The sequence below is a fragment of the Phyllobates terribilis genome, unplaced genomic scaffold, assembly GCF_046119375.1.
Source record: "Phyllobates terribilis strain yellow unplaced genomic scaffold, ASM4611937v1 Scaffold_2__4_contigs__length_985480577, whole genome shotgun sequence".
In the NCBI taxonomy this organism is placed as follows: Eukaryota; Metazoa; Chordata; class Amphibia; order Anura; family Dendrobatidae; genus Phyllobates; species Phyllobates terribilis.
The window spans coordinates 129,196,154-129,218,715 of record NW_027362762.1 but is presented as its reverse complement, the minus strand read 5'-3'; positions in this window follow the sequence as shown (position 1 = coordinate 129,218,715).

Below are 22,562 nucleotides of genomic sequence, written 5' to 3'. Positions count from 1 at the left end.
CGTTTTGTAAATTTCACATTGATGTCCACTGGTGTGCCTCCTTCAAAATAGCATCTGTCACACAAAAAAATAATTCGAAAAACTCTTATAATGGGTTATGCATTTGATATCCGTAGGGTATGTGCACAAGGCGTTTTTTAATACACACATTGTTTTGGAAGCAGAAAAAGTTTCAGGAAGGCGCCGGCAGTGTTTTTCCTGAACCTGTTTTTCTGCAGTCTTTTCGTACAGTTTTTTGCGCCGGTTTCCTCCACCAAGTGGAGACCAATGAGTGATTCAAAACAACTTTTTGGAAGTAATTAAGCAACTTTAAATTATCTTTGAAAAGTTATCAAGGACTATTTTTTTTACTATAGGTTTGAAAACTAATAGGCCGGTACGTGCTACCTACCTGCCTGTTATGCCCCGTGCCAATCTCTGCTGGCTCAGAGTGGTCACAGACCACTCCTGCAGGCGATTCAGGTGACGTTACTTCGACAGAGCAGTGGCTTTTCTCTCACTCTGCTCTGTTAATGGTGCATGACTTCTGACATCATGCTGATTGACAGCCAGCTCCCAGCTGCCTAACTGCGGGGAGCCGGCTGTCAATCAGCATGACGTTGGCAGACACCCCCCATCGACAGAGCAGCCTGGAAGAGGAGAAACTTCTTTGTTGAAGTTAAGCTGCTGAATCGCTGGCAGGAGCGGTCAATGATCGCTGGGCACAACAAGTAGGTAGTTAGAAACTACTTGTCTGTTTTTTGGGGGAATTTTACTAGTGGCTTAAAAACTAAGTCCTTTATAATCCCTTTAAAATTTTTCTACTATTTTGTTGGTGTAAAGTGTCTGCAAATCCTTAATCTAGCCGAGAGATCTGCAAAAAAATATAGAAACACAGCTGTCTCTGCTCTTTCTCTCTTCTGTCCGTTTTAGGGCTCATTCAGACGTCATTTTTTTACATGGTTTTCATGGACAGAACTGGTACCTATTATTGTCTATGAAGCTGAGCACATGCCTGTATTTTTCTGAAGACTGAGTGATCCGCACAATATCTCAGAGACTTGTCCAATTTTGATCCAAGCTTCAGATCAATTTCATCAATCAAAGGCAATGGGTCCATGAAAAAAATTGGACAGCGCTTAGGTGCCATTAATGTGCTGTCTCTTTTTCACGGACTGTTTGATATGAGAAGGTTGAGAAGCCTTCACATTTTTTTTTTAATCTGACCCCAAACATTGATAAAACGCGGACTGTTTTAAGTGCACAAGTATTGCTGTATATAATACAAGTGATCAAATATTTGTAGGTTCAAGTCCTCTAAGGGGACTTACAGATAAAGGAAAAAGTCAACAAAAAAGTTATTAACCCCTTCCAGGCAAGGCTATTTTCTTTTTTTCTTCCCTTCTTCCAAAAGCCAGAACTTTTTTATTTTTCCAAATGCATAACCGTAAGAGGGCTTGCTTTTTGCGGGACTAGTTGTACTTTTGAATGAAACAATTATTTTATCAAGTGATGCACTGGAAAGCGGAAAAAATATCCAAGTGGGTTGTAATTGCAAAAAAAGTGCAATTCCACAATTGTTTTTTGGGTATTTTATTTACAGCCTTCATTTTACGGTAAAAATGACCTTGCAATATTATTCTACAGGTCATTACGATTCTGCAGATACCAAACAGGTATAGTTTATTTTATTTAAGTTGTTAAAAAAATTCTGAAATTTTTTTCAAATATTTTTTTTTTACTTTTGACGTAATTTTCCGAGACCCAAAATTTTTTAATTTTCGTGATATAAGGCTTCTTGAAGACTTGTTTTTTGCACCGTTTTCAGGTAGATGTGATATTTTGATAGTCTCTTATTGCTTTTTATTGCAATGTTTCGGTGGACAAAAAAATTTAATTCTGCGTTTCAATTTTTTTTCTTGTTATGCCGTTTACCGATCGGATTAATTTATTTTAGATTTTGATAGATTGTACTTTTGTGAATGCAGTAATACCAAATATATTTTTTTTCTTTTTTTCTTTTATTTTTAATGGGGCAAAAGGGGGTTGATTTGAACTCTTGTATTTTTTGTATTTTTTTCACTTTTTTTAAATTTTTTAGCACTTTTTACTGTATTTGTTAGTCCTCTCAGGGGACTTGAAGCTGGGATCATGTGATCACTTGTGCTATACACAGCAGTTCATCAGCACTGCTATGTATAGCTAAAATCATGATTATTATTATATATTTATATAGCGCCATTGATTCCATGGTGCGGTACATAAGAAGGGGTTACATACAAAATAAAGATATCACTTACAGTAAACAAACTAACAATGATAGACTGGTACAGAGGGACGAGGACCCTGCCCTTGCGGACTTACATTCTACAGGAACGGCGAAGGAGACAGTAGGTCTCTTATGAACGCCGGCCATGGGCTGGTTTTCACAGGAATATCATAATTACAGGCACAGGGGTCTTCAGCAGACCCCCAGCTGTCATGGCAATCCATTAGAGTCCCACAATCATGTCACAAACGCGCCAATGGGACCGTGGAATAACACGCACCTCTGCCAACACGTGTTCAATGCTGCTGTCAGAAAATAACAGTGGAATTTAACATGTTAAAGGCAGATGATGGCTGAATAATTCAGCCATCATCTGCCGGCAAAGATGTGGGTTTGGCATGCAAGCTCACATCAAAGACAGGGAGCTGGCATATGACATACCAGTACGTCATATGTTGGTAAGGGGTTAAAAATATAAAAAAATATATATATGTAAAAATTATATATAAAAATTCACCCCCTTTTAACCCAGTTAACAATAAAGAAATGTGAAAAATTAAAAAATACATATTTGTTGTCACTGCATCCAGAATTGTCTGATCTGTCAAAATATATAAAATTAATTAAGCCTATTGGCAGAGACACAGTAAAGAGAAAAAAAATCATAACACCACAGTTGAGTATTTTGGTTTCAGCAATAACGCAAAAAAAATGCAATAAAAAGTGATGTAAACATAGTATTTACCCCCAAATTGTATGAATAAAAATGTCAGCTCACCACGCCAAAAACAAATCCCCACTTAGTTCCATTGATGGTAATGTAAAAAAAAAGATACAGGTCTCAGAAAATGGCGACTCAAACCAAATTTTATATAAAATTCAGAATTAGCTTAAGCCAATAAAATAGTAAAAAAAAAACTTTGCATGTTTGGTATCTCTGTAATTGTACTGACCTGGTGCATCACAATTCAAGGTAACTTTCAATACACAATGAATACCATGAAAATAAAACCCAAGAAAACAATGTGAGAATTGCATTTCTTTCACCATTTCATCGCACTTGGAATTTTTACTGCCATTTTCCGTTTCTTTATATTTAACTTACTTTGTATATACTGTAGATGAAACATTGTATAGAACAATGTATAGTAGTTGTGCAAATATATAACTTGTCCAACAAAAATAAAGCCCTCAAATGTTTATGTCAGTGCAAAAATAAAAAAAAAGTTATGGCTATTTGAAAAAAAGAAAGGAAAAAATGAAAATGCAAAAAAGAAAATTGGCGGCATCCTTAAAGGGAATCAGTCAGCAAGTTTTTGCTACCTCACCTGAGAGCAGCATAACGTAGGAAAAGAGACCCTGATTCCAACTATGTATCACTTATGTTACTGGGTGCAGCAGTCCGGACACAATCAGAGTTCTTAGATGTAGCAGAGCTCAGAGAGCAAACCCCGCCCACACCAGGCTCTGTATATACATTGTCTATAGGCAGTGAGCTACTTATCACAGGAGGGGGCGTGGTCGGACAACTTGGCATGAGGCAGCTAGTCTGGGCAGTGATAATCTCCTGGAGATTCATTGTAAGTAAACAGCACACAGTCTAATAAGTCGCTGAATTCTGTGTTTTAACCCCTACCTCATGCTATCCTCAGATTTTATAGCAAAAACCTGCTGACAGATTCCCTTTAAGAGGCTAAAGAATATCTTAGAGGACAGAACCACATTTTCTCCCTATTTCGCAGCTTACATTATATCACTTATAGGGCGATTGTAATTCTCTAAGCTAAATTAAAACATCAATATTTCCAATTAATATTAATGTACTGTGTAATCTTTGACACTATTAGCACTCACTTTCCATTAAAATAGTGTTCTTAATGCCTGCGGGTGAAGCCTCAGGGCTCATTCAGAAGTATGATTTTCACGTAGGAGTACTAGCAATGATTTTCAGGGATAGCACTCATACCTGTGATAGTCTATGGGGCCATTCACATATCCTTGATTTTTTGAAGACAAAAGACCAGTGGAAAATCATGGAGACATGTCCGATCAAAATCGGGAATGCAAGTGAGACGGTCTGTGAAAGTATCGAACCACACTCGCATGACATCACGGACTGTCAGAATGGAGAAGGTGGAGAAACTTTTTTATAAAATTTCTCCACGTATGAGAAAAACGAATGACACTCGAACCACAATCTGATCAAAGTCTGATCAGTATAATCAGTCCGTTTTCCCATACATGGAAAAATCAGACGTGTGAATGAGCCCTTATTCAGATTGACGTTCTACCTCCTAAACTGTTAATTAGAGTTTCTCCCCAAAAGTTCCAGTCTTATTTCATCGCTTTACAGAAAAGAATCCTGAAACTTATGTGATTTATTTATTTCGTTTTGAGCATATTGGAGCCAAATTTCCTTGAGCTTTTGGGTCAGTGTACAACCCCTGGCAAAAATTATGTAATCACCGGGCTCGGAGGATGTTCATTCAGTTGTTTAATGTTGTTGAAAAAAAGCAGATCACAGACATGGCACAAAACTAAAGTCATTTCAAATGGCAACTTTAGGGCTTTAAGAAACACTAAAAGAAATCAAGATTAAAAATGTGGTACTCAGTAAGGGTAATTTTTTTCAGACCAAGCAGAGGGAAAAAATTATGGAATCACCCTGTAAATTTTCATTTCCAAAACTAACACCTGCATCAAATTAGATCTGCTCGTTAGTCTGCATCTAAAAAGGAGTGATCACACCTTGGAGAGCTGTTGCACCAAATGGACTGACATGAATCATGGCTCCAACACGAGAGATGTCAATTGAAACAAAGGAGAGGATTATCAAACTCTTAAAAGAAGGTAAATCATCACGCAATGTTGCAAAAGATGTTGGTTGTTGACAGTCAGCTGTGTCTAAAATCTGGACCAAATACAAACATGGGAAGGTTATTAAAGGCAAACATACTGGTAGACCAAGGAAGACATCAAAGCATCAAGACCGGAAACTTAAAGCAATATGTCTCCAAAACAGGAAATACACAACAAAACAAATGAGGAACGAATGGGAGGAAACTGACCGAACTGTAAGAAACCACCTAAAGGAAATGGGATTTACATACAGAAAAGCTAAACATAAGCCATCATTAACACCTAAACAAAAAAAAACAAGGTTACAATGGGCTAAGGAAAAGCAATTGTGGACTGTGGATGACTGGATGAAAGTCATATTCAGTGATGAATCGCGAATCTGCATTGGGCCAGGTGATGATGCTGGAACTTTTGCTTGGTGCCCTTCCAATGAGATTTATAAAGATGACTGCATGAAGAGAACAGGCAAATTTCCACAGTCATTGATGATATGGGGCTGCATGTCAGGTAAAGGCACTGGGGAGATGGCTGTCATTACATCTTCAATAAATGCCCAAGTTTACATTGATATTTTGGACAGTTTTCTTATCCCATTGATTGAAAGGATGTTTGGGGATGATGACATCATTTTTCAAGATGATAATGCATCCTGCCATAGAGCAAAAACTGTGAAAACATTCCTTGAAAGAAGACACATGAGGTCAACGTCAAGGCCTGCAAATAGTCCGGATCTCAATCCAAATGAAAATCTTTGGTGGAAGTTGAAGAAAATGGTCCATGACAAGGCTCCAACCTGAAAAGCTGATCTGGCAACAGCAATCAGAGAAAGTTGGAGCCAGATTGATGAAGAGTACTGTTTGTTACTCATTAAGTCCATGCCTCAGAGACTGCAAGCTGTTATTAAAGCCAGAGGTGGTGCAACAAAATACTAGTGATGTATTGGAGTGTTCTTTTGTGTGTTTGTTTTTCATGATTCCATAATTTTTTCCTCAGAATTGAGTGATTCCATATTTTTTTCCCTCTGCTTGGTCTGAAAAAAATTACCCTTACTGAGTACCACATTTTAAATCTTGATTTCTTTTAGTGTTTCTTAAAGCCCTAAAGTTGCCATTTGAAATGACTTTAGTTTTGTGCCATGTCTGTGATCTGCTTTTTTTCAACAACATTAAACAACTGAATGAACATCCTCCGAGCCCGGTGATTCCATAATTTTTGCCAGGGCTTGTATACATTTTGGAGCCGGGCATGGTGAGCTCTAATGTTTAGATTGTGTCTTATTTTGCAAATTGAAACCTCAGTGCTAGTTGGCATCAAATTTTGCTGCAGTTCTTTTGCAGTGGCTCGAGGGTTTTTGACCACATGACTTTTGGTTGCCATATTTCTAATATATTTCAAAAGTCACAGGCAACAATCCCCTAGCCAGTCCCAGTATTTGATGTGATTTATCTCAAGCTCACCTGATGCAGCTGATAAAGCCCTTGGTTTGTTGCATCTGGTGCGCTTGAGAGAACACCTGATTTATAACTGAGTGCTCCTATTAGGGATTCTATTCAGGAGTAGTGGTGAGCGAATTTGTTCGGCATTTCAAATTCGGGTTCGTGTTCGGGGTTCCGGCTTGTTCACGCCAAAAAATCGTCTCCGCCCACAAACATCCCTGATTTGCCACGCTGTCACGCACATGTTATTCGCTCAACACTATTCAGGAGGTGGAATAATTCTGAGACTGCAGTAGTTGTTGCTTCATGGCGACGTTGGCCGTGACCTATATTCGATAGGTCTCAATGCGACCTGTGACCATGACAAGCAAGTCTCGAAAAGTCCAACTGTGTTGGATTTTTTTCCACTTGCTCGTCGCAGTAACCTTATTACCTTATTTGAACCCCTTTACTTGTATGTAGCGGTGACACCTAGCCAGTATTGGTCTCACGGCAGGTGTCGCAGCCAAAGTGGTAAAGTAGCCTCAGTCTGAAGGTTACATTTTATGTTGAATGTGGAGAAACCATTTGGTTGTTTATTTTACTCGCTTTATATATTTCCACAGTGCTTTACAGACATCATCACTGGGGCTCATAATCTAAAATCCCTAACAATATGTCTTTTGAGAAGGAAAGCAGAGCATCCTGAGGAAACCCATGCAAATACTGGGAGAACAAACTCCCTTTAGATCTTGTCCCTGGTGGGATTTAAACCCAAGACCCCAGTGCACCAAGACAACTGTGCTAACCACTGAGCTACCATGCTCATTAATTTAGGTGAATACAGGTATTTAAATGGGTTATTGTTTGTTGGGTTTATCATGAACAGCAGAACTTTCAAAATTTTGCTAACCCCTTACCGTACACCCTTTCCCTCCATTAAAAATATGAAAAGAAAAGAAACAATACACATGTTTGGTATTGCTACGGCTGTAAAAGTCCGGTCTATCAAAATATAAAATTAATTAACCCAATCGGTAAGCAGCGTAATGAGAAATAAAATCTAAACACAAGAATACATTTTTTCAGCTGCTGCAACACTGCAAGAAAAATGCAATAAGAGGCGATGAAAACATTGCATCTACCCAATGATAGTATAATTAGAAACAACAGTTCAGGGAGCAAAATATAAGCCTTCACACAGCCCCATTGACAAAAAATGTAAAACGTTCCAAGTCTTGGAAAATGGCGATACAAGCAATTTTATTTTTTTTAAAAAATGTCCAATTTTCTTCTCACAACTTAAAAAATGAAAAAAAAATGCAAGTTTGGCATCTGTATAAATTGTACAGAGATGGGGAATCATATTGTCAGGTCAATGTTATTATATAATGAACATGGTAAATAAAAAAAAAAACTCATAAAACAATTGTGGAATTGCAATTTTTTTTTAAGTTCTGTCTCACTTGGATTTTTTTTTTTGCTGCTTGAATGGTGTCATTCAAAAGTAAAACGCGTCCTGCAAAAAAAACAAGCTCTCATACATCTATTAGGAGTGAAAAGTAAAAATTTATGGCTCCTAGAAGGGGAGGAAAAAACTAAAACGAAAAAACGGAAATTGGCCTCAGTGGGAAGGGGTTAATAAACCTAATTTGCAATGGGGATTGACTATTTTTGATTGCATCTGTAGCTGCTGCTAAGTAGATGGCATTGAGAAAAACAATGAATGAATGTGATCAATATTATAATTTCTTAAAACCCCTTTAAAGAATATCTAACAGGACACAGCCACATTTTCTCACTATGTTGCCGCTCACATTATATCACTTAAAGGGCGATTGTAATTCTCTAAGCTAAATTAAAACATCAATATTTCCAATTAATATTAATGTACTGTATAATCTTTGACACTATTAGCACTCGCTTTCCATTAAAATAATGTTCCTAATGCCCGAGGGTGAAGCCTTATTCAGATTCTCTTTCTACCACCTCATCTGATTTATGGTTTCAAATCCTCTATTTTCTATAGTAGGACATTTAGATTTTACTCTGTCTAACTTTACATGATGAATTGTTAATTATAGAGCTGTCGACAATCCAACATTTAGCCACTAGTTCATATCTGCCATCATTACAAGTTTTCTACAATAATTAAAAGGAATCTGTCAGGAGGTTTTTGCTATGGAATCTGATAGCAGCATGATGTAGAGACAGAGAACCTGAGTCAAGGGATTTGTCACTTACTGGGCTGCTTGGTGTAGTTTTGATTGAATCCCTGGGGGTGGAGTTACACAGATTAGCCTGATTTGCCTGCACAAGACATGTAGTCAGGCAATGATAATCTCCTGCTGATAAAGCACTGATTGTATTGAAACTACACCTAATCCTATATTGTGCTGCTCTCATATTAAGAGAACAAAAAAACTATGGAAGCAGTTAAGCCAAATAAGTAATGACAAGCTTTATTAGCAATAATTACAGTATAATAAGAAGGTAAAAAGAGACAGAGTCCTCACCTAACCAGGATACAGGTAAACAGGCAAAAATGAAATTAGTCACAGTCCTAATAGAATATGCAGGACACAAAACTATATGTCATACTGAAGGCATAAGGGAGCACAAAGCAAGGGCGCAAAAAGACCATCAATGGTATCACAAAGTTGGTAATGCACAATGTATGCCAGTAATATACAGTATGTAAAAAGAAGAGTCACAAAACCAAATTGCAAAAACCTGAAAAGAAAACCTGAAAAAACTGGAGAAGGTGAGGGAGAGTACCTTAACGCGCGTTTCACATTAGCTTCTTTTAGGGGTATACACAGAGTTCTTTTTATATGAGAACTCACCAATCAAATGCAGTGGAGAATGGTGCTTATGACGGCAGAGCTGTGTGCTATAAGACTTGTGTGCAGGGTTCTGACGTCACAGGTCTCCACCCCCTGCTGTCGCTGAAGGAGAGTGTGACGTCGGTGGACGTGTGGCCATGGAAACCGAGCGCCGGCTGGCTGAAGCATGCGCACACCGCATGTATAAAACACATTCAATAATGATACCAATGGAGTAGAGAAAGAGGAAAATAGCTCCTTCCATCAACAAAATGGGCCAAGCAGTGTATAACATAATGAAATACAGTACAATGAGAATAAAATAATATATTCAAAAGGAGGGGGGAGAAGGGGTAACATAGTACATACGATGAGCATATCATCAAAGGTGTATACAGTTAAAACCAGAAGTTTACATACACTATATAAAAAGACGCATATGCATGTTTTTCTCAATATCTGACATGAAATCAGAATAAACCTTTCCCGTTTTAGGTCAATTAGGATTACCATAATGTTTAATATTTGCCAAATTCCAGAATAATGAGAGAGAGAGAATAATTTAAGAAATTTTTATTACTTACTTCAAAGTCAAAAGTTTACATACATTTCGTTAGTATTTGGTACCATTGCCCTTAAACTGAATGACTTGGGTCAAACGTTTGGGATATCCTTCCACAAGCTTCTCACAATAGTTGGTTGGAATTTGGACCCATTCCTCCTGACAAAACTGGTGTAACTGATCCAGGTTTGTAGGTCGCCTTGCTCGCACCTGTCTATTCAGCTTTGCCCATAAATTTTAAATAGGATTGAGATCAGGGCTTTGTGATGACCACTCTAAAACATTGACTTTGTTATCCTTAAGCCACTTTGTTACCATTTTGGCAGTATGCTTTGGGTCATTGTACATTTGGAAGACCCATTTCTGCCCAAGCTTTAACTTCCTGACTGATGTCTTGAGATGTTTCAGTATTGCCACATAATCGTCTTTTCTCATGATGCCATCTATTTTGTGTAGTGCACCAGTCCCTCCTGCAGCAAAACAACCCCACAACATGATGCTGCCACCCCCATGTTTCACAGTTAGGATGGTGTTCTTAGGCTTCCAAGCTTCTCCCTTTTTCCTCCAAACGTAACGATGGTCATTATGCCCAAAAAGTTCAATTTTAATTTCATCAGACCACAGGACATGTTTCCAAAAATTAAGGTCTTTCTTCCTGTGTGCATTTGCAAACATTAATTTGGCTTTTTTATGTTTCTTATGGAGTAATGGCTTCTTCCTTACAGAGTGGCCTTTCAGACCATGTTGATACAGTACTGGTTTCACTGTGTGTAACATTCCTGGTGGCGTGCTGGCATGGCTTACCATCTCTCACCATGCAAGACCGCCAAGTTACCTTATCAGTCCAGGCTGCACACTTTGCTCCATTACTGGCTGTGTGCATGTCTCTTGTCTGATTGCTTAGGGTGGTGGCCCTGTTACTTCCTGATTCTTAAAGTTACAGTGTGTGCAGTCCTAATGCGTCCCCAGCCTATTGCTGTGAGTCACTGGATACATAAACCCCCTCTTCCCAGTAGGAGGTGCCTGAGCACCACTTTCTTTCAGTGTGTTCTGTGCAACTGAGTTGCCAGGTCCTGTCCTGTATCTAGTCTTTCCGCCACCCAGGGGGCTAAGTACCCAGGCCCGTTACCGGTATCTGTGACTTCTAGTCTGCTTTCGCCTCCCTGGGGGCTGAGTACCCAGGCTCATTCCTGTATCTGGTTCCTGTCTGAACTGTGTCCTTGCCAGTTCCCTGTTAGTCTCTATGTCCGATCCTTCGCTTTTCCTGCAGTGTCTGAACCTGTATCTAACTCCAACTCATTGTCTCTGTACTTCTGTTTTGTGAGTTTTGTGTCCACTCGCTACTTCATTGCAAGTACCCTGTGTATATCTGGTTCTGCTTGTCCCGTTTCCCTGCCTCCGTATCTACCTCCTGTGTTCTAGCTATCTTCCTGTGTTTTCCAGTCTGTTCCATGTGAACAGAGCCCTGTCCTGTCTGTCTGCACCTGTGGCTCTCCTCCGCTCTGCTCCTCTTGCCCTCCTCACCTGCAGCTTAACTCTGCTCCGCTCCGCTTGTCCTCCGCGCCTGCGGTTCCACTCTGCTCCGCTTGTCCTCCGCGCCTGCGGTTATGCTCTGCTCTGCTCCGCTTGTCCTCCATGCCTGCGGTTCTGCTCTGCTCTGCTCCGTTTGTCCTCCGCGCCTGCGGTTCTGCTCTGCTCCGCTTGTCCTCCATGCCTGCGGTTCTGCTCTGCTCTGCTTGTCCTCCGCAACTGCGGTTCTGCTCTGCCCTGCTCCGCTTGTCCTCCGCGCCTGCGGTTCTGCTCTGCTCCGCTTGTCCTCCGCGCCTGCGGTTCTGCTCTGCTCCGCTTGTCCTCCGCGCCTGCGGTTCTGCTCTGCTCCGCTTGTCCTCTACGTCTGCAGTTCTGCTCTGCTCCGCTTGTCCTCCGCGTCTGCGGTTTTGCTCTGCTCTGCTTCGCTTCTCCTCTGCGTCTGCGGTTCAACTCTGCTCTGCTCCGCTTGTCCTCTGCGTCTGCGGTTCTGCTCTGCTCTGCTTGTCCTCCGCGCCTGCGGTTCTGCTCTGCTCTGTTCCGCTTGCCTCTGCGTCTGCGGTTTTGCTCTGCTTGTCCTCCGTGCCTGCGGTTCTGCTCTGCTCTGCTTGTCCTCTGCGTCTGCGGTTCTGCTCTGCTCTGCTCCGCTTGTCCTCCACGTCTGCGGTTCTGATCTGCTCTGCTCCGCTTGTCCTCCGCACCTGCGGTTCTGCTCTGCTTGTCCTCCGTGCCTGCGGCTCTGCTCTGCTTGTCCACCGCACCTGTGGCTCTGTTCCTGTATCCCAGTCTATACTGGTCCCTATCCAGCCTGTTTTTCTACCTGCCAGTATCGGCCTATCTGCATACCAGCCGTGCCTGCCAGTACCCACCTGTCTGCATACCAGTCTTGCCTGCCAGTACCCGCCTGTCTGCATACCAGCTGTGCCTGCCAGTACCCACCTGCCTGCATACCAGCCATGCCTGCCGGTACCCACCTGCCTGCATACCAGCTGTGCCTGCCAATACCCACCTGCCTGCATACCAGTCGTGCCTGCCAGCACCCGCCTGTCTGCATACCAGCCAAACCTGCCTGTTCTTGCATTCCCTGGAGTGGGTCAACAGCTGTGACCGGTGTCTGACCTGGAGTAGCACCTGAGGCACCTCCCATGTCCCTCCTCGGACCACGGAGTCGATTAAGCCGCCGTGTGTTCGTGGTCAGATCTGGTGAGGCCCCTAGTCATGCCCCTCCAGGCACTCCTCGGTTCGAGGCCCAGTGGGACAACTAACCACGCTTACGCCAGTCAGTCCCGGCATGAGCGTAACACTGTGGATATTGACACAATCTTACCAGCTTCCGCCATTATCTTCACAAGGTCTTTTGCTTTTGTCCTTAGGTTGATATGCATATGTTGGACGAAAGTTCGTTTATCTCTGAGACACAGAGCCCGTCTCCTTCCTGAACGGTATGATGGCTGGACATTCCCATCTTGTTTGTACTTGCGTATAATTGTTTGTACAGATGAACGAGGCACCTTCAGGTATCTTGAAATTGTACCCAAGGATGAGTCAGACTTGTGCAAGTCCACAATTCTCTTCCTGATTTATTTAGACTTTCCCATGATTCTACACAAAGAAGCAGTGTGTTTCAGGTGTGCATTAAAATACATCCATAGGTGTGTCACTAATTAACTCAGATGTTGCCAAAAAAACTATCAGAAGCTTCCAAACACATGACATCATCATATGGGCAGTCCAGAATTGTTTAAAGGCATAGTAATCTTAGTGCATGTAAACTTTTGACTTTGAAGCTCATGAAGAGAATGCCAAGAGTGTGCAAAGCAGTCATCAAAGCAAAAGGTGGCTACTTTGAAGAACCTAGAATATAAGACATATTTTCAGTTGTTTCACACTTTTTTGTTAAGTATATAATTCCACATGTGTTAATTCATAGTTTTGATGCCTTCAGTGTGAATGTACAATTTTCATAGTCATGAAAATACAAAAAAAATCTTTAAATGAGAAGGTGTGTCCAAACTTTTGGTCTGTACGGTATATATATATAACAAAATACATCATGCATCTCTCATATTAAATAGCAAAAACCTGGTGACAGATTCCCTTTAAGAGTATGTATTTAGTTATTATTGGTAGAGTCATTTTGCTGCAGGTATTTCCAAGTTAAGTTCCCACAATGAGTTATTGTTGCTGTGTATTTTCACTCACTGTGCAAAAACGCAGCATTTTACATTTTCAGCAAAGTGATTGAGATTAAGGCCACGGCCCCACTATCAGTATTTGGTCAGTATTCGGTCAGTATTTTTTCTCAGGATTGGAGCCAAAACCAGGTGAGGAACAATCAGAGAAAAGGTATAATAGAAACAAGTCACCAATTCTGCATTTATCACCCACTCCTGAGAAAAAATACTGACCAAATACTGATAGTGGGGCCGTGGCCTTAGGCTGGTTGCCCATTATGCATTTTTTAAGCGTCTCCGCAGCGGCAATTCCACTGCAGAAACGCTTAAAAAAATGCTTGGTAGAAGGTCTGCCATGTTCCCCAACGATAATCCGCATGTGCTGTGCACATGCTGCGGAAATTTCCGCTGCGGATTATCATTGCAGAAAAATCTGCAGCACTACCAATTATTTTGCGGAATCGCGGCGTTTTCGCCGCCATTGACTTGCATTGGACCGCATGACATCCGCATCACTGCATCTGCACATGCGGATATCACACGGTTCAATGTGCTGATGGTACCCAGGTCTGGAGAAGAGGAGACTCTCCTCCGGACCCGGGTACCATAGAACCTGTAAAAAAAAGAATAAAATAAAAAATATACATTATACTTACCTTCTGATGGCCCCCGGTGTCCATAGCAATGCGTCCTGGCTTGCCGGCAGCTCGCGATGGTCTAAAAAGGACCTGCCATGATGTAATTTAGTCATGTGACGGGTCACGCGACCGCTGACGTCGGCGGTCGCGTGACCCGTCACATGACTAAATGACGTCATGGCACGTCCTTTTAGTCTACCGCGAGCTGCCGGCAAGCCAAGACGCATCGGATAAAGACACCGGGGGCCATCAGAAGGCAAGTATAATATTTATTATTTATTTTTTACCATTCTTTCTGTTACACTATATAAATCCATGTGAACAAGTAGTCAAGCACTTTCCAAGTGATGCTAAAATCGCTTGGAAAGCGCTTCAAAAAACGCATGCGGAAATGCATGTGAAGAACGCTTCACTTCCGCTTGTCCCTGGCAGGAAAAACGCATGTACAATCCGCATGTACAATCCGCATGCGTTTTTTCTGCCAGGGAGATGCAGAAACGCTCAGGAAAAATCCGGAGCATTTCTGCCTCGTGGGCACATAGCCTTATAGAAATTTCATGCCCACTGTGCTTTGTTTTACACAGTGTGAACTGATCTGCGGTGTGTATGAGAAATCTGCAACATGTCTTTCCCCATTGCATTAGATGTGGAAAATCTGAAGGTAAAATATGCATATTAGGTTATTAATATTACAGTAGGTTTTTAGGGTGACATGACTCTATAAAGTTTTGTCAAAGCTAAATATCGGGTAGAATAAAAAACAAAGCAGCTTTGTTTAAAAGTTATCAAAAAGAAACAAAAACCGCAGGGGTAAAACGTAATGAAAAAAGCGCAAGTAACTGAATTTACATAATAGGTGCAAAAAATGGTGCAGAAAATCCGCAACATCAACAACTCACCAAATACTCATCGTGGGGATGTAGCCTTAAAGGGAATCAGAAATTGACCAACTATATACCTTGAATGCATTTTTTAAAGTTGTCTAGCAGGTTATAAAAAATATTAAAAAATGTTTTAAATCTTTCAACTTTTAAACTGGACACTAAACCTAACATTAGACACATTCACAATCAACAGACTCATTCCCTACTGAATTGTATTAAAGTGTTTTTATATAGCAGGGCTCTCATCAATCCAAAGTCATTGTGAAGGGAGGGGGAGGAGGAGAGCTGTGACACCACTTACTGTGAATGGTTGATGCTGATTTATCTTCTGTATATAGAGATGTTATCTGTCATTGTAATCCTGTCTGTGATGAAAATGAGACTGTTGAGAAGTCATCTGTACAGATCAGAAAGTGTGAGTCTAGTATAGTGCCTTGTGGCTAGTGTGATAACTGCAGGATTTCATTTTTTTATTTTATAATAGACTGAGATGGAAAATTGAAACAAAAAACCCATTATAAATTTTAAAAAATTACACTTAACATAGACATAAAAAACTGATTTAAGCAATAGGTCATTTTCTGATGACACATTCTCTATAAGGCGATTTGAATAATCCTTTTTAGTTTGAATTGACACCTAAAAATAAGTGGCTGATCACAAGGTGTCCCACTATTTTCACACCTATCAATTAGCTGTAATTTTTGGGGAAACTTTGCAACAAGTGTATAATTTTCCGGCAGTGCCACCAAAGGGCAATGGAGGACTGTAACAAAAAAAAACAAAAAAACACAAAAGCAACACTCAACTATACTGATGCCCTCATGGTCCGGTTCTGAGGCTCCCCTCGTTCTTTAGTTACTGGTCTTGCCTTGATATAGGAAAATGCTAGAAAACGCTTGTTCAGTCAATCAGCGGCCATTGCAGTGTCCGGCCTCTGTTAGTGATTGACTGCATTTCAAGAAAGAACAGGAAATAAACCAGCGTGAACTTAGGGAGAGGTGGAACATCTGTAGAGGTGAATATTTGGATTTCATTTTTTTATGCCACTTGGACCCTGCAAAAAATTTACCTGGTCATTAAAACCCTTTAAAGGGAACTTGTGATGTTGAAATCGGTATCTGATCTGCAGGCAGGATGTTATAAAGCAGGAGGAGCTGATCAGATTGGTACATATTTGTGTTCTACTCATTGAAATCCATGGTGTGTGTATACGTATGAGTCCAGTGGGCGGTCCCACTAATGATTGTCAGTCTTCCCTGTATGACTGGTGCTGAAGAGATACCCGTCAATCACTGAGTAGGACCGCCCACTGGACTCTTATGTATACAAAGAGCCGGAATTTCAGTGAATAAGACACAAGGTTTACTGAATCTTTTCCCACAAAAATATATATCAATCTGCTCAGCTCCTCCAGCTCTACTCGGTGCTGTCCACAAATCAGATTGCATGTGCAATGCAACAAGTCCCTTTAAGTTAATAGATCAGACTCTTGTGTATGAGGAGTTATCGATAAGTTGTTACTCTTTGGGTTATCCAGGTTACTAAATAAAGAAGGTTGCCTTTCCCTATTATAGTAATCATATAAAGAGCATCTAAAAAATGAGAATTGAAATGTGACTGGTTACTCTTGGCATCTGCTCCACTGTTTTAATAGCACCAGTTTTGATAAATCCCTCTCTCGATGCCTTTACTTCTAATGACGCAAGAACAAGACATGTCGAGTTGTATCTTGTTCTCTGCGGGTGAAGTCATAATGTTATCCTGGCTGTACACTCTGCTACTAGGATAGTGACATAATGCAAAACCAAAACACTGGGGGGGGTCATTTTTTGTCTTATGACCCAATATACAGTATATGCATTCACAGAGATAAAGTGCATTCCCGAAATGACCTTTTCTTTTATCAGTATGTGGTATGATATGACTCAATAGATTTTAGAAGGAATTAAGCTTCTATCAAACTGTAAGGCTGTGTGCCCTCAATGCGTTTTTTAAGCGTTTCCGCAGCAGCAATTCCGCTGCAGAAACGCTTAAACGCTTGGTAGAAGGTCTGCTATGTCCCCAATGATAATCCGCATGCTGTGCACATGCTGCAGAAATTTCCGCTGCGGATTATCATTGTGGAAAAATCTGTAACACTACCAATTATTTTGCGGAATCGCGTCATTTTCGCCGCCATTGACTTGCATTGGAACACATGACATCCGCATCACTGCATCTGTACATGCGGATATTATGCGGTTCAATGTGCGGATGGTACCTGGCTGTGGAGAAGAGGAGACTCTCCTCCGGACCCGGGTACCATAGTACCTGTAAAAAAAAGAATAAAATATTATACTTACCTTCTGATGGCCCCCGGTCTCCATAGCGATCTGTCCTGGCTTGCCGGCAGCTTGCGATGGTCTAAAAGGACCTGCCATGACGTCATTTAGTCATGAGACGGGTCACGCGACCGCCGACGGCAGCAGTCGCGTGACTCGTCACATGACTAAATGACGTCATGGCAGGTCCTTTTAGACTATTGCGAGCTGCCGGAAAGCCAGGACGGATCGCTATGGAGACCGGGGGCCATCAGAAGGTAAGTATAATATTTATTTTTTATTTTTTACTATTCTTTTACGGTCATACTATATAAATCCATGGATTTATATAGTGTGACCAAGTTGTCAAGCACTTTCCAAGTGATGCTAAAATCGCTTGGAAAGCCCTTGACAACCCGCATGCGGAAATGCAAGTGAAGAACGCTTCACATCCGCATGTCCCTGGCAGGAAAACGCATGTACAATCCGCATGTACAATCCGCATGCGTTTTTTCTGCCAGGGAGATGCAGAAATGCTCAGGAAAAATCCGGAGCATTTCTGCATCGTGGGCACATAGCCTTAAACTGTAAAATAAACTATATGATATAATACAGGGAGATGACCAACTTAAAGAATCACTCCCATCTATATATTTTTTATTAAATGTGTGTGTATGTAATGTAGTGAGTGTATTAATCTACTCGCCTACCCCCCCTCTCTCCGGGATCCAGAGCTGTTCTTCTCCTCTTCTCAGTGACGTCACCGCTCTGCAGACTCCTCTGGGTCACGCTGCGCTCTTCGTAACCCAGAAGTGGCTTTTACAGTATTTTACAGTCTATGGAGTGTCAGAATGAGAGACGTTTATTGTAAAAGAGACTTCCTGCTCACACATAGAGTGTAGAGTGAGCCGACTAGTCTCAACTATGGTGACATCACTGAGAAGCAGAAGAGAACGGCGCTGGACACTGGAGAGAGCAGCAGTAGGTGAGTATATTAATACATTCACACTACATTACATGCACATATACACACATTTAATAAAAAATAAATAAATGGGGGTGCTTCTTTAACTCGTTTTCGACCTTGGACGTATGAGTACATCCAAGGTCGTATCCCTACACTCGAAGCGGGCTCCGGCGATAAGCCTGCATGTTTTTAGGCACATGACAGCTGATCTGATCAGCTGTCATGTGCCCCTAACAGCCGCGGGTGGAATCATGATCCACCCGCCGCTTTTTACATGTTAAGCGCCACTGTCAAACTCTGTCACTAATCCCGTCACATGACCGCGGGTCGCCGATGGGCTAGCATGACAGCACAGGGTCTGCAGGAGACCCCTGCAGTTGTCATTGCCGAGATGCAATGACGGTCGGTCAGCAGTCGGCGCTCATAGCAAGTGAGCATTTTTGCTACATACAGCAGGGCTGAGGCTATCAGAAGATCACTGCTTCTCCATGGAGACTATTGAAGCCAGTGAAAATTAAAAAAAAATGTTTTTAAAAATATTTCAAAAAATATATATACAGTATATAAAAGTTCAAATCACTCCCTTTCGCTCCATTCAAAATAAAACCATAAAAAATCAAATATACACATATTTGGTATCGCCACGTTCAAAATCGCCCGATCTATCAATATATAAAAGGAATTAATCTGATCGGTAAACGACGTAACGAGAAAAAAATCAAAACTCCAGAATTAAGTTTTTTTGGTCGCCGCAACATTGCAATAAAATGTAATAACAGGCGATCAAAAGATCGTATCTATCCCAAAATGGTATAAATAAAAATGTCAGCTTGGTACACAAAAAAATTATCCCTCACCCGGCTTCAGATCCCGAAAAATGGAGATGCTATGGGTCTCGGAAAATGGCGACTTTTTTTTTTGCAAACTTTGGATTTTTTTTCACCACTTAAATAAGAAACAGCCTATACATGTTTGGTATCTATGAACTTGTAATGACCTGGAGAATCATAATGGCAGGTCAGATTTAGCATTTAGTGAACATGGTAAAAACAAAAAACAATTGTGAAATTGCACTTTTTTTGCAATTTCACCGCACTTTGAATTTTTTTCCCGTTTTTCAGTACACGATATGGTAAAATCAATGGGGTAATTCAAAAGTACAACTCATCCTGCAAAAAAAAGCCCTCACATGGCCATATTGACGGAAAAATAAAAAAGTTATGGTTCTGGGAAGACGGAGCAAAAAACAAAAACGCAAAAAATGGAAAAACCCAAGGTGGTGAAAGGGTTAAGATATAAATATATACATATTTTACATTGCTACATTTCAAAGGTGTAGACAGACGTGGTGTCCTAAGCCGCCACCAATCATCAGCATGACAAATAAAGACAAGTTTACCTATACGTATATGTACATTGGTCATCGTTTCCTATCCCAAATTTTTTATGTTCTGTTTTCATGTTGTTGAGCAAATTGTATGAAGGAGAAATGTACCCTCTGTACTGTCCCTCTATACAATCTATAGGAGTTACTGAAACAGCTGAGTGATCTCACTTTCTGGAGATAGCCTTTCACCTCTTCAAGACATCAGCTGTAAACGTTCGGCATATGCCGGCAGTGGGTGTATGAAGTGGGCTCAGTAGCTGAGCCCTCTCCAAATATGGCAAATGCCAACTGTGTTATACAGCCGACATCTATTTCTAACAATAGCAACTACAGCTGGCTCCAGATCTCAGTGAGGGCTCGCGCAGATGTCCGTTCAAATTAGTCCGAATACAGACTGGCCACGGCTCTCCCTACCTGAGCTTCAATGCCTCATAGACATATATGAAGCTATGACGCTAGGATCGGGAGAGCAGCGGCCAGTCCGTGCATTGCGGTCCGTGTTCAGACCAATTTGCACGGACATCTGGATGAGCCCTTAGTCAATGGGCTTCCATAGATACTGTGTTATTGTAGTATATAGAACAAGCAATCAAATGAGCACAGGTTTAAGTCCCCTAATAGGTCTAAAAAAATTAAAAAAATTAAAACGAGAAATTTGGCACCACCATGTCCAAGTCCAATCTACCAAAATATAAAAAAATGATATAATATTTAACCTGTATTAAGCAAAAAAAAGTCAAAAATCCAGAATTGCCCCTTTTCTATTGCTACCTGTCTCCACAAAAGCAATAAAAAGCAAGAAAAACATTGTATATACACCAAAATGGTAGCATTAAATATTACAACTTGGTTTGCAAAACACAATCCCCCACGCAATATAAACGACAGAAAAATATAAACATTACAGGTCTCAGAAAATGGTGGCAGATACTAAAATGTTTTTTTATCATTTCAATAACAAACCCAAACAAACTATGGAAATGCGGTATTGTAATTATACTTACCTGAAGAATCAAGTTTCCAGTTCATTTTTACTGCACAATGAATATGTAGCGCCCTGAGGGTTCGGTTGCTACAGGGGTATTGCACCTCAACCAGAGGTGTGATATTCCACTCCCAGGTAAGGATGGAGTGTGGACCAGGGCTCAGTAGCTGCATACACACACTCACCCCATTTCCGGGGGACAGCTCGACGGTGCTCCCATTTAAATGCAGGCACAACTGACCATGTCCCTGGCTGGAGTGGGGAGGGGGGAGAGAACCCAGTGATGTAGGAGCAGAGGGGACGGTTTCTGGAGCATAGGAAGGAGCTCATTGGGTGCAGGTCACCTGAGCTCAGACACAGAGAAGCAGATAAAAGGTGGGGGCCATCTTAGAGCAGGGAGTCAGAGAGAAGGTCAGTACAGTGGAGAGGTGACAGGGAGCAGAGGCTCTGTAGGAGCTCTGCTCAGAAGGCAGGCCTGGGGTGAAGGCCGGAGCCAGAGAGGAGAAGAGAAGAAGGAGAAGGAAGGAAAGAGGAGAGACAGAGGAGTAGAAAGGCTCCAGAAACAAGGAGGCAGAAGGGACCCTAAGAGAGAGCAGAACGGACAGCAACCGTTGCAAACCCAGGTTATATCGGGTGAATGGTCAGGTCGTGGAAGGGTACCGGATTCCCAAGTTGGTGGAGGTAAATTATCCCTCAGCCAAAAACCGAAGGTCGTGATCATCTATTGGTGCGACCCCCCGCCAAACCTGCTAGGAAGGCACCATATAGGATAGCGGGAAACAGGGGCCAACGTTTGCCTGCAAAGATCCGCGGCAGCTGGACAGAAGTTTGGTCACTGGTGGGGCACGAGAGGCCAGAGAAAGGACAGAAGGGGGTCCTGTGCCATACTCCTGAATTGCCTGGGGGTTGACCGAGCCCCTCACCTGGTGGACGCAGCACGGCTTGGGCAGTCATTGCTGACAGAAGTGACATGGATAACAACTGTGAGTAAAAACCCTGGACTGCATCATTGGACTTTAGGTTATTTGTGCTGCGCCTGCACCATCACCCCCAGCATCCACTTACACTGCCCTGAGGCTATACTCTTCCCGTGGGGAGTTGTCTTATCCCTCTGCTGCACACCAACACCAGCCTCAGCAGTCTGCCTTGCAGCGGCGGTCATCCCTGACCGCAATCCACGGGTGGCGTAGTCGGACATTTCATAGCTCTAAAAATAGACTGCCACAGCATTTGGTCTGATCACCCTGAGCCACGGGATCGGGTTGCCACTACTACCCCCATCATCGCATAGAAGCCCGGTCCCGGGTACCCCACGGCCCAGGGGGCAAGTCAAATTCAATAGCAGAAATACAGTTTTTTTTCTCAGTATTCACGACACATGGAATTTTTCTCCCATTTTTTTAAGTCCATTATACAGTAAAATTAATGGTTTCATTCAAAACTACAACTCATTCAGCAAAAAACAAGCCCTCATATGGCTATGTCGATAGAACGATAGAAAAAAAAGGGTATAGCTCTTGGAAAGGTAAAAACTAAAGTGCAAAAACAAAAATTAACAATTGTGGCAACGGGTTATTGTTTTAATTTACAATAGATATAAAAAAAAAGTCTATACACCCCTGTTAAAATAACAGGCTTGCTTTTGTCATATAAAAAAATTCATACCAAGAAGAATTATTTCAGAACTTTTTCCACCCTTAGGCCACATTCACACACTGAGTATTTGGTCAGTATTTTACATCAGTATTTGTAAGCCAAAACCAGGAGTGGAACAATCAGAGGAAAAGT